Source organism: Neolamprologus multifasciatus, chromosome 10 (genome assembly GCF_963576455.1).
Source record: "Neolamprologus multifasciatus chromosome 10, fNeoMul1.2, whole genome shotgun sequence".
NCBI lineage: Eukaryota > Metazoa > Chordata > Actinopteri > Cichliformes > Cichlidae > Neolamprologus > Neolamprologus multifasciatus.
The window spans coordinates 21,279,032-21,290,093 of NC_140448.1; the positions used below are offsets into that span (position 1 = coordinate 21,279,032).

Sequence of the window (11,062 nt, forward strand, 5' to 3'; positions counted from 1 at the left end):
CATTAATAAGGGAGGAACTGTTTGTGATTAGAGAGGCTATGATGATAAGAAAAAAATGGAGTGAATACTGCATGATTATGTGCCATTCTTTAGCACACCTGAACTTATTTTAGAGAGGTACAGCTTCAGTGGGAGAGAATAATTCACACAAATTTTATTAGCGCCTCATAATAGGTGACAGATGTGACATTTCCTGTCACTGCCCATAAACAATGATGAACACAATAAAGACAGCACAGGGCCTGTGATATGACGATAACAGCAAGAAAAAATAATTCATTGCTCTGGGACTTATTAAATAATAGGTTAGAAGGTGAATTCAGCATGTCCCTTTAACATATTCATCATGCATTTCTAGCTCCATGGTTTGATGAAACTGTACAAATAAGATTATTATGGAAGAAGAAACTGATTGGTTGCAAGTGTAAACAACTAAAAAAGTGACTTAAATTTGACCATTATTTTATATTTTCATTCATAGGAATTTTATTGTCTTGTGATCAAATATACTCAATTTTCTTTATTCTGCATTACAGTTTCCTGACTTTCTTGCTGTATCAGACTATACTATCTTGGATGTGGTTTGTTTCTTTATGACTGTTGTGCTGTAACAGCAAAACTGCATGAAAAATACATTATTTCAGTTGAGGACTACTGTTTTTGTTTTGCCTACTTTAGTATGAATTATTTTGGTAAATTTCTCATAGCCCCATAACAGAAGCTGTTTCTTGCATTTGTTACGAATTTTGCATCCCCTGTTGCTGTTCTCTTGTGCACCTTAACGTCTGACAGAAAGGCTACCAATTACTGGAAAATATAAATATACAGTTTTTGGCTGCTGTCCCGACTGCTTGTTAGCAGAAATAGACTGGGTCAAGATGACCTGCTGAAGTTCAAATCAAGCATTCGATTCGGAAAGAAAGGTGATTTGAGTGACACTGAACAAGGCATGATTGCATCTCTGAGCAACACTTCAAACCTTGATGCAGATGGGAGCAGAAGACTACACTCAGTGTCACTCCACACAGCCAAGAACAGGAAACTAAAGCTACAGTTTACGAGCTCATAAAAATTGAAGAAGAGAAGATTGAAAAAAAACATTGCCTGGTTTGACAACTCGGAACATTTGGATGGTAGGGTCAGAATTTGGTGTGAAAGCATGGATTTGTCCTGCAAGCATAGATTTGTCCTGCCTTGTGTCGATGGTTCAGGTTGCTGGTGTCGGTGTAATGGTGCAGGTGATATTTCTTTGGGTACCAACTGAGCATCAATTAAATCAGGGAACTCCAGTCCTCGAAGGCCAGTGTCCTGAGACTTTTCCATGTGTCCCTGTTGCAACACACCTGAATAAAATTAGTAGGTCATTAACAAGAATGTAGAACTTGACTGCATGCTGAAGTAGCAACCACTACCGCTACTTCAGTAAATTTAAGTATTTGGAAAAATGTACTTCTAAAAGTACTTTTATTGCACCATGTTCATTCACTCATGAGCTGCTATAACATGAATCCAATGGCTGAATTGCCACCTCAGCATGCATTCAGTCTCGCTAATGACCTACTAATTGTATTGCAACAGAGACACATGGGAAAAACTTCAGGACACCGGCCCTGGAGGACTGGAGTTTGAGACCCCTGGATGAAATACTACGACCTAGCTGAGTGTTGTTCATCTCCATTCAGCAGAGCACCTTTGGATGTGGTGAGGAGATTCACAAATCTGCAGCAACTGTGTGATGCTATTACATCAATATGGATTCAAATCTATAAGGAATATTTCCAGCATGTCATTGAACCTAAGTCATAAAGAATTAAGAGAGTACTCACAGCAAAAGAGGTGCCAACTGTTTCTAGTAATTGCAGACCCCCCCAGCCTATCCATTTAATACTAGCCTAGTCTACCTTACAGCAGTTAGAAACATAAATGCTCCATTTTGCTTTCATTGAATAAATATTTTGATATGCTGTATTTCAAATTTGTTAGTTAATGCTCACTCCAAACTTAATGTTGAAATATCTATCGATCTATCTAGCAAATATCAAGTCTTTAGTCACCATCAGCCTTTTTAAAGTAACCCATACGGAAAAGATATATATAAATCTTATAAAGTTTGTATCTGTTTTGTGTGAAACTTGTATGAAAAGCATACAAGAGTGAAAACAGATATAAAATCCCTTGAAAAATTATATAATAAAACTTGTATGTTTTGGATACTTACTAAAACAATATATGAAAGTAATGAGAAAGTGGCCACTTTCATGAGTAAATCATGTAAGCCTTATATGATTTACTCATGAAAGTGGCCACTTTCATGAGTTAAATCATATAAGTTTTTACTATTTCTTTTCCATATGGGAAGACCGCATGAAAGGTTAATAAATAAATGCTGTAGCAAAACTGAATTCGGCTGCACCAGTGTCACCACTGGAAAGGTTATTGTGGCGCAATGTCAAAAAATCTCTGAATACCTACATTTACAAGCCAATATGAGACAAATAATCTCAGCTTTTTGAATTCAGCTGGTCCAGATCACAAAATTTAAATGTTTCTGTAGTTTTTGTAGACAATTAAATAAAAAGGTTTCCACTCCCAAGGCCATTTAACCAAATTACATGACTAATGAAAAGTAATTGAGCATCCTGTAATTAATCCCAAGACAAACGGGCTTGTCATCTCCACTTTTATTCAGCATTTGGCCATATTTAAGTTTTAATTCCTCCATTTGTCAAACCTTCGAGGCCAGCGTAGAATTTGGAATATGTAGAAGCTGTAAAGAAGTTACGGATCTCAATTATTGTCATCGATTAAATGGATGTCTGGAGGGCTAATTAAGGAAATCACTGTCTACTTGATTAACATAATTGATTTCCGCGTGTCTCTGTTTATATTTTTGTTAACTCATTATTCACTTTTTGCATTGGTTTGTTTTGTGGCACTGCTCAGTCTTGTGTGCCGGCTTGGCACTTTACTGACCTGATTTGTTTATTTATTTATTTTTTGGGCTGGCTTCCCGGCAGTTTATCCTTCTAAATGACTGACTGCCTGATTGACTGATTGGCATGATCAATTCAATTTAAGTGTGTGCGTGACAGATGTGGCAGTTAGCAGTGACAAAATACGGCTTAATTTTGACAGCTACACTCACATATGCTAACACATCCCGCTGTGACCTGCATATCATTGAGCAACTCAGTAACAATTGCTTATAATATTCTAACAGCTTAAATGTGATTGATTGCCAGCTGTTGGAGTGTGACAGTTGTATATTTATGATTGTCTGAATATAATGGACTGAAAGCTGACTATTTAGTGTCCTATCACTGTCTCTGTGGAGCTGTTTAGCTGAGCGGTGTGTGTTTTTGCCTCTTGGACAGTCTAAGAGAAAAAACACTTCTCTCCACTTAAGATTGAGATGAATTCCCTGCGCTCTCATTAGGCGGAGATGGTTTGACTGGCCATTGCACACGAAAGACAATGGGCCCTAATAGGCTTTGCTAAATGGCCAGAACTTGGTCAATGGGGGAGAAACTCATGGTAGGGGAAAAGCCTGTCATAAACAAGAGTGGTAGAGAGAGCAAGAGAGTGAGTGAGTCAGTGACAGAGTGCGGTACACCAGAGATGGAGAGAAAGTAAGGGAGCGGTTTCCTGCACTAAGTGGCTCTAAATGGCTGTGGAATACAGTTAACGAGTCTGACCTGGCGGGGAACCACAGGGTAGGCGGCTGTCAGGTCAGGCCCGGCAGTCTGGGCATGTGTGAGTGTGCGTGCTTGCCTGTGTGCGCCTTGTGTATTTATTTGTTCGACTCCAGTAGCCAGCAGTCAAAATAATAAAGAATTCACCTGTCGAGTCAGCCTCCAAACACAAGCACCACCGTGCCACTCTCAACTGGGCCATAATAACCTTCATAATTGCTTCGGGCAGCACTGCTGATGGTAAAACCGTGGGTTTGTTTTTGTGTGCGTGTGTACTTGAAGGAGAAGAACATACACTTAGATGTCAGGTTTACTTCCAACTGGATATTAATTGTGATGGTGATTTAGTGTGACACTCGTATACACCCAAAAACACACGGACACAAAATGCAACCTGCAAGACATCGCTGTTACAAAACCACTTGTGCCTTCCCTGGATTGCAATTAACCTTCAGCAGTACAAATGCAATGTGGATGTGTAGCAACACACATGGAATATAGAGCTGTTTTACACCCAGTTATTACCTTTTGCTCTGTAGTTCAACAAATTCTGCTTTTTCCATCACAGAAATAATCTTGTTCTTGTTCACAGTGACAAGGCAGCATTGCAAATGTGAAAACCTTTGTTCCACTAACTGGCAAAATGAGGCAGAGATGAGGTTTGGTTCTCCCTTTTTTCCTTCTCTTTCTCTCCTCCTTTAATCTCTCTCCTTAAGTCTCAGGTGGAGTCGTTTGCAGGCCCACCTTCTGGTGGAGGCTTCCAGCTCGGGCTGTCCTTTCCACAGCTGTTCCGAGTTGACTAATCAAGCTCTGGGTATTTAAAGGCTGGATGTTGCAGCTGTTCTCTGCCACATCATTTTCACTATCATGGTGGTAATCAGGCCCTCCTTGTTGTCTGCTAGTTTTACTACATAACCCAGTTTGTCCATCACCTTCCTATTTATGTGTTTGGAGGTCGTCCTGTAAACACGGTCGCCTAGATCCCAACTTGCAAACACATTCAGCCACTCTAACCTGCGTCAATCCGTCAGTCACTCAATCACCTTTGCTCCCTGCAAAGAAAATAACTTATCTGTGCTTCACCGAAGTCTCTGTTCATGAGACAAATATGCAAGACAGTTAAAACAACTGCTAATGGTTTGTCGAGTTTGCTCCTTGAGTTTGATTTAAGCAAAAATATAACATGCAGAGGTGTAAAAACAGCCGTAAAATGTCTGTTTTCTAAAAGCAAATCTTGCACAACTTATGTGTCTGTGTCAAACTCACCTGGGTTTCCCATGGCAGCAATCATTGTCATGACAACCTGCTCTGCAGCTATGACTCGCCATCCAAACAGCTGTTTTCAGCTGTCTACAGTGTCCAAGATGAAAGTTGGTGCTCGGTCAGGAGTACAATCAGAAATATGTTTGTTGTTTTTTCTTCTTTTTTTCTTTTTTCCGGATTCAAAGGGTTTTACACAGTAGGGTGACCTCCATAGTCAGATTAACAATGCAGATGTCTACTGGAAGGATATTGTTCAGTTGAGATCAAGGGCACTACATATGCACAACTGCAATTGGTCAGAACAAGACTTGATCGAGCAAAAAGCTAGCAGCTGTTTGTCCAAGGAGACTCACGAAAAGAGGAGTTCTGCAAAATTCTGATCTGCTGTTATGCCTCATATACATCTTGTTATCATTTTTTTTTTTTTTTAGCTTACCCAAATTCAAAACTCTACATTCTCTTGTATCATTTTAAAACAATAAAATAATAAAATATAAATGTTCTTACTATAAAAACCCTAGTATACACATTCATTATTCACTGCTCAGTAATTCCAGGGACTGCTTGAACCAAGAATGCATAGACAGATGTTTGCTAGTTAAGATTTTATGTTTCATAAAAATAATTTAATGTGCCAGGTGGGCTGTTAGGTCACTGAGTGGGCAAACTGCCACCTCATAATTTGAACCTTAACCTTGAAATTCTCATTACTGGTTTCAGTGACATAATCCCTCCTGATTTGTGCTTGTGCTTCTTTTTTTCTTCTTGTTTGTGCTGATATTTGTGCCTCCGTTTGAGTGGCTGAAGTGGATGATTGTTTATTCACGTGAAAACACAGCTGGGCATCTACTTAGGTTTATTTATTTTTTGCCACATATTATATATATTCATAAGAGATGGGTAAACATATGCATGTCTGTTTATTCACAATTGCTTGTTAATTGTGATGCTAAATCATTCTGACACTGGTGCACACGCGAATGCGCATCACACAAACCCAAACATGTACCAACAGCTGCATGAACATGCTACTTGCAAGTCATTTGTGTTTCCCCTAGAAAACAATTAACCTTGAGCACAATGAATGAAATCTGGTAGCCAAGCACTGAACGGTGCATACAGAGTAGGGGGGTCCTGCTGTTGCTCGTTAGTGACGTGTATAATATCTATAGATATGAAGCTGTGCCACATGTTAGCATAAATATGAAGGCTTTCACTGTTCCAGAAAGTATTCAGTGCTTCTATTCTCAGCCAGGATTTATGTATGAGCCATATGCTGATTGCTGACCTCGATCACTGTGTTTTGTATCAGCTGAATATGCTGTACATCACACTAGCTATATTTATGCTTTGTTAATTATATTTTGAACTTAAATAACTGATTGTGATCTGTGCTTTAAGTCAAATGAGGATTAAAAAATTATATTAGGTGGAAAGCGTTATGGATTTAGATTAATAACATCAAACTAGATTGTCAGATTTATCTGAGTTTTTGTGGCCTGGGTAGAGGAACAGAAGTTGAAATCTGAGGGATGAGACAGGGCGGTGTCATTGTCACTTTCTTTAAGCTTCATCAGCTCCCATGAGATGCTTAAAGAAAAAACAAAGGGACAGAGGTGAAACAGGAGACAAGTGTGCAGATGTGGGGGAAAAAAAGGGGTGGAGGAAGAACTGTCAGCTCGACACAAGAAAAATAGTTGGGTTGGTTTAAACTGGATGGTTTGAAAGCAAAAAAGTCAGCTCCTGTAAGCCATCCATTTAATATGGACCATGTTGCATCCCAATAAGCTAATACCCCAATGATTAACTTGTTAGCAGTGTAAACAAGAGCACAACTCCACCTGAAGGGCAAGGGTTATACTAAAACTTTGATGTTTTGATTGCAACATGCTGAAGTCAGCCTGTTATGGTGTCACTGTGACCCTGGAGAAAAAAGTGTGTTGCACAGCTCTCTCTATCCTCTTTCATATGATATATTACTCAATATGATTTCTTGAAAATTTTTTTTCAAGGTAAACTTTGACCTTGGACTAACAAGGTCAAAGGTCAAGGTCAAATGGTTAGCCAACCTAGGTACTTGTGTCCCCTGAGGTCTAGTAGTCTTCTTTTTAAATTGTAAGTCATTGTTCATGGAAAACTTCATATTGAAATCAATAAATATTGCAAATATCAAGTTTTGAGTCAGTTTGTAAAGTAAGAAATTATGGAAGACTGATAAATGCTTTAGGAAAACTGAAAGTTGGTTGCAGAATGGTACTAGTGCAAAAGCTGAAGAGTTGTATTACAAAATGTCTAAACGCCTTGACCTATCAGTGGGCTCAGTTGATCCAAATCATCCACGAGATGTAAATGTTGCTGTAGTTTTTGTAGATAAAACAAAACAAGAAAAGAAAAATGCAAAGAGATGAAGATGAAACGGGAGACAAGTGGGTAGCTGTGGGGAAAAAGGACGGAGGAGAAACTGTCAGCCTGACACAAGAAAAAAAACTTAGGTTGGTCTAAACAGGATGGTGTGAAAATTGTCTTTTTTTTTTTTTTTAATCTTCCCAAGGAAGCTGGAAACCATCACTTTAATATGGAACGGTGTTTCATACCAGCAAGTTATTGTGCGTCATACCCCAATGACTCACATTAGCTTGTTGATAGTGTGAAAGCTTGCATTCAAAATATTTTGTGTAATAATGTGCTGCGTCAATTCATTGATTTGACAGGGCATCCTGCCCCGCAGATGGAACCCACTCATATTTTAGTAACGTCGAATGACGACAGTGTGTTCGTCTACTGTGAAGTGCATCCAAGCGATTTGAATAAGTGTGAATTGGTCTTAAACTAAACATGGACATTAAAACTGTCCTGAAGTTACTGGAAGCAACTTACATTATGTGAAATGTGCCAGAAAAGTGAAAATATTCTCTGCCCACATGGTTATTTGCGCTTACATCGCTTAACATACCCTCTTTGAGATACAATTTTTCAATAAAGATACTTTTTAATTTTTTGTTTATAAATTATGAGCTTGTCTGTGGTGTATATCGCATGTGTGCTAATATAGGGTGAAGAATACCAGTTAAGGACTAAGTTAGCTGAATGATACTTGGCCAAAATATAAGTATTGTCAGCTGTGAATTAAATTATGTAGCTTTATATATATATATATTTTTTAATGCCCAATGCACTTCATTATGGGACCGCATGATGGGTTTGTCTCCTAAAGCAAAACAACTTAAGAAACCCAAGCAAACAAAAAACAACCGACTGAATCGAACCGTAGATTTGGAGAACCATTACATCCCTGGTAGGTGATAATATAAACTGAGACTTATTAAGTGTTATTAAGGGATTTGCCGGTAATTTGCTCTATCTTACATCTGCGTGACCATGCATGTTTGGTTGAGTGTTTTGCTGTTGTGCTTGGGACTCGGGAGCATCATTAAAAATGTGGTTTCGATCTGTCTTTTACCGAAGGAGCAACAGGAGGTGTATAATTGCAGTTTTAACTCTCAACTTTGTCACGGTGGTTTCTTCACTGAAGTGTTCGTCCCACAGATTTAATTGCTCACAGGTGTGAATGGGGTTTCTAAATGTGTTGCCCCTGCTGCCTGCCCACAGTGGGAACATGATTTTCTCTCAGTTTATGCAGAAATATACCTGAGCTTGAAAAGAATGAAGAGAATTAAATTGCTAAAAAATAGAAATCTTATATAATAACTTATATAAACACACATAATGAATAGGAATGGGGGAAAAAAAAATATCTGCAGTTATGCAGACCAAAATATTCTTTTAGCAAAGAATATTTTGGTCTAAACAGCCAAACTCGCTTTATATTGGTCGGTGCAATCTGGCCAAAATTACTCCAAAATTGTAGCAGTATGTTCAATGTCAGCATTGTTTGTACATCTATTTATTTAGAAGCAATTCAAGCTGTGCTTTCCTGGCCCTGCTGTAACAAGCTTAGTCACTTTCAAAGAGCCGATAAAAGCTCCATGCAGCTGCCTACTCTTGTTCCTCTTCTGCAAACATGGAGATTAGGCATGAGTGAATGTGTAGGTGAAGTTAAGCGCCTGGATCAGATTAACATTCAGCAGCAGTTGTGACTTGATTTCTCATTATTCGTTATGCATTATCGTTTGTTCACTGCTCTTGTAATGATCTCTAAATGCAAAGAAAAATTTCATGCCTCACAATCGTGAATGACACAGTGCCATATAATTATCTCAGTATTATAGACGTAAACATCATATTAAGTCACCAGAGCTGCTGAATTGTTGATAGCTGTTTGAAAAGGATTTCCTTTATTTTGTTGGCCTGAGTCAATTGTGTAATCACGTGTTAAGTCAAACCCTGACTGCTTTCAGTTTTCAATAATCAGCAGTAACACCAGTGTTATCCCAGTGAATGTCTCATAGAAAGGTAGTTCTCAAATTCGAGTAATTCGAATGCCTGCTGCATTTTCTTGGTTTTCTACAGGGGTCCGGGTATTGGTGTGCAACCTGAGGATCTTGTGATTGATATTAATTTGGCATATAATCTACTTTCCTGTCTCATCATTTCCTGTCTCACATTTCTGTTTACCTGCTGCCAATCCAGTGCGCTGTTATAAGATCTCGTCAACGTCATTTAGATGCCTCTTCACAGTACAGCATGGGCTTGACTGCAGTACCGTGGAGGCAGACTGGAACAGCTTAAAACAACTTGCTCAATCTGCACATTTGGAACAAATTGAGAGCAAGATTTTTCAGTGTAAAACACGAACCAGAGGAGAGGCAAAATTATAATGTATGCCAAAACCAACCTGCCAGTGCAGACACAGGTGGGAGACAGTAACAGCACTCACTACCCATCCTTACAACCCATCCTCTGCCAGTGCTGTGATGCAACAGCTGTGCCAGGGGACAAAGACAACACAGCGTAACCAGCACTTGAGTGGCTGAATAGAGCAGACATGAGTCTCAAGGCTCTCCTGTCTGCTGACCAACTTTCCTGCACAAAAATGTGAAGACACATGGAAGTGTGTTTGACATTACATTAATAGTGAGAGGATGTGATGTGTTGCTGCTTTGCCAAACTGAGCTGTTGTACGCCACATCCATCATTCAGTTATTTAATAATTGACTTTTCCATCCATCCTGCGCTCCCAAAACTCATTTTCTAAAGAAATAGCCTGAGACCATACTATAAGAGCTGGCATTGCTATAATATGGTCTCAGGAGTGGATTTGACATTGTTTTTGTGGTTCCTTTACAGGTTAAGTGTGTCCAAAATAGTTTAATATGCATATCTTTTGGCTCATGAGTGTGTAGAGGGAAATTAAGTTGTTTTTTTTTTCTTTTCTTTTTTTCTCTTCAGTAGATTCAGTCTTATCACCCTGCCTTGCTTGCTGAGAGTTGCCAGGTTACCAGACAGACATTGCTTTTTGCACTGCATGAATATGCTTTGGGGTTATGAAAGGTTGTTTTCGCATTGCAGGTTCAGTCTTTTGGGGAAAGTGTAGTTCAGACATAAATTAAAAAGAGCACTCTGTGTGCCTTCTCTTTGTGTGCTTGTATGAATAAAAATATTCTGCCTTGCTGTCTGTATCATATTTTCGTTACCTTCGTTAGAGCAATTTCTTTGCTACAAGCTGACTGATTGTATATTGTCATTAGTCACTGTGATGTGGCACCAAAATAGGTTTGTATTTAACATTCAGAAAATACTGGCTTCACACATAGCTCCATAGATAGAAAGTCAATATCTTCACCATGTTTGAGCCCCATTCCTACAAGGCTACTCTGGTTGTGTTTACTGTGTCAGTAAACACAACCAGAATTCATACATAAGGCACACGGGATTATAAGGGGCACTGTCAATTTTCAGAAAAATTAAAGGATTGATTTTAAGTATGCCATGTTTTCCAAAAAACACGGTAATAACGACGGCCCGCTGGCATGCTCTACCAAAAATAGTGCTTTGTTGTGTATCTGACAGATTAAATCTAAACCAGTTCCACACCACTGAAGTTGCAGCATTTTTACAAACCAGTTCTGGTTCATCCGTTTCATTCAACGATCCGCTTTCGCCCTTCTCATTCTCCGTCGCTGCCATGCTTTTTCCGCCATGTGCGT

At 39.0% G+C, this 11,062-nt stretch overlaps 1 long non-coding RNA gene across 1 annotated transcript; it reads left to right on the forward strand.

Annotated features, from left to right (window-relative positions):
* The first annotated feature begins 2,070 nt into the window (after nt 1-2,070).
* LOC146510206 (uncharacterized) lies at nt 2,071-10,730 on the forward strand. Its single transcript, XR_014876535.1, has 2 exons — nt 2,071-2,262; nt 2,317-10,730. It is a non-coding gene; the product is annotated as an uncharacterized LOC146510206 (long non-coding RNA).
* Nucleotides 10,731-11,062: the final 332 nt, after the last annotated feature.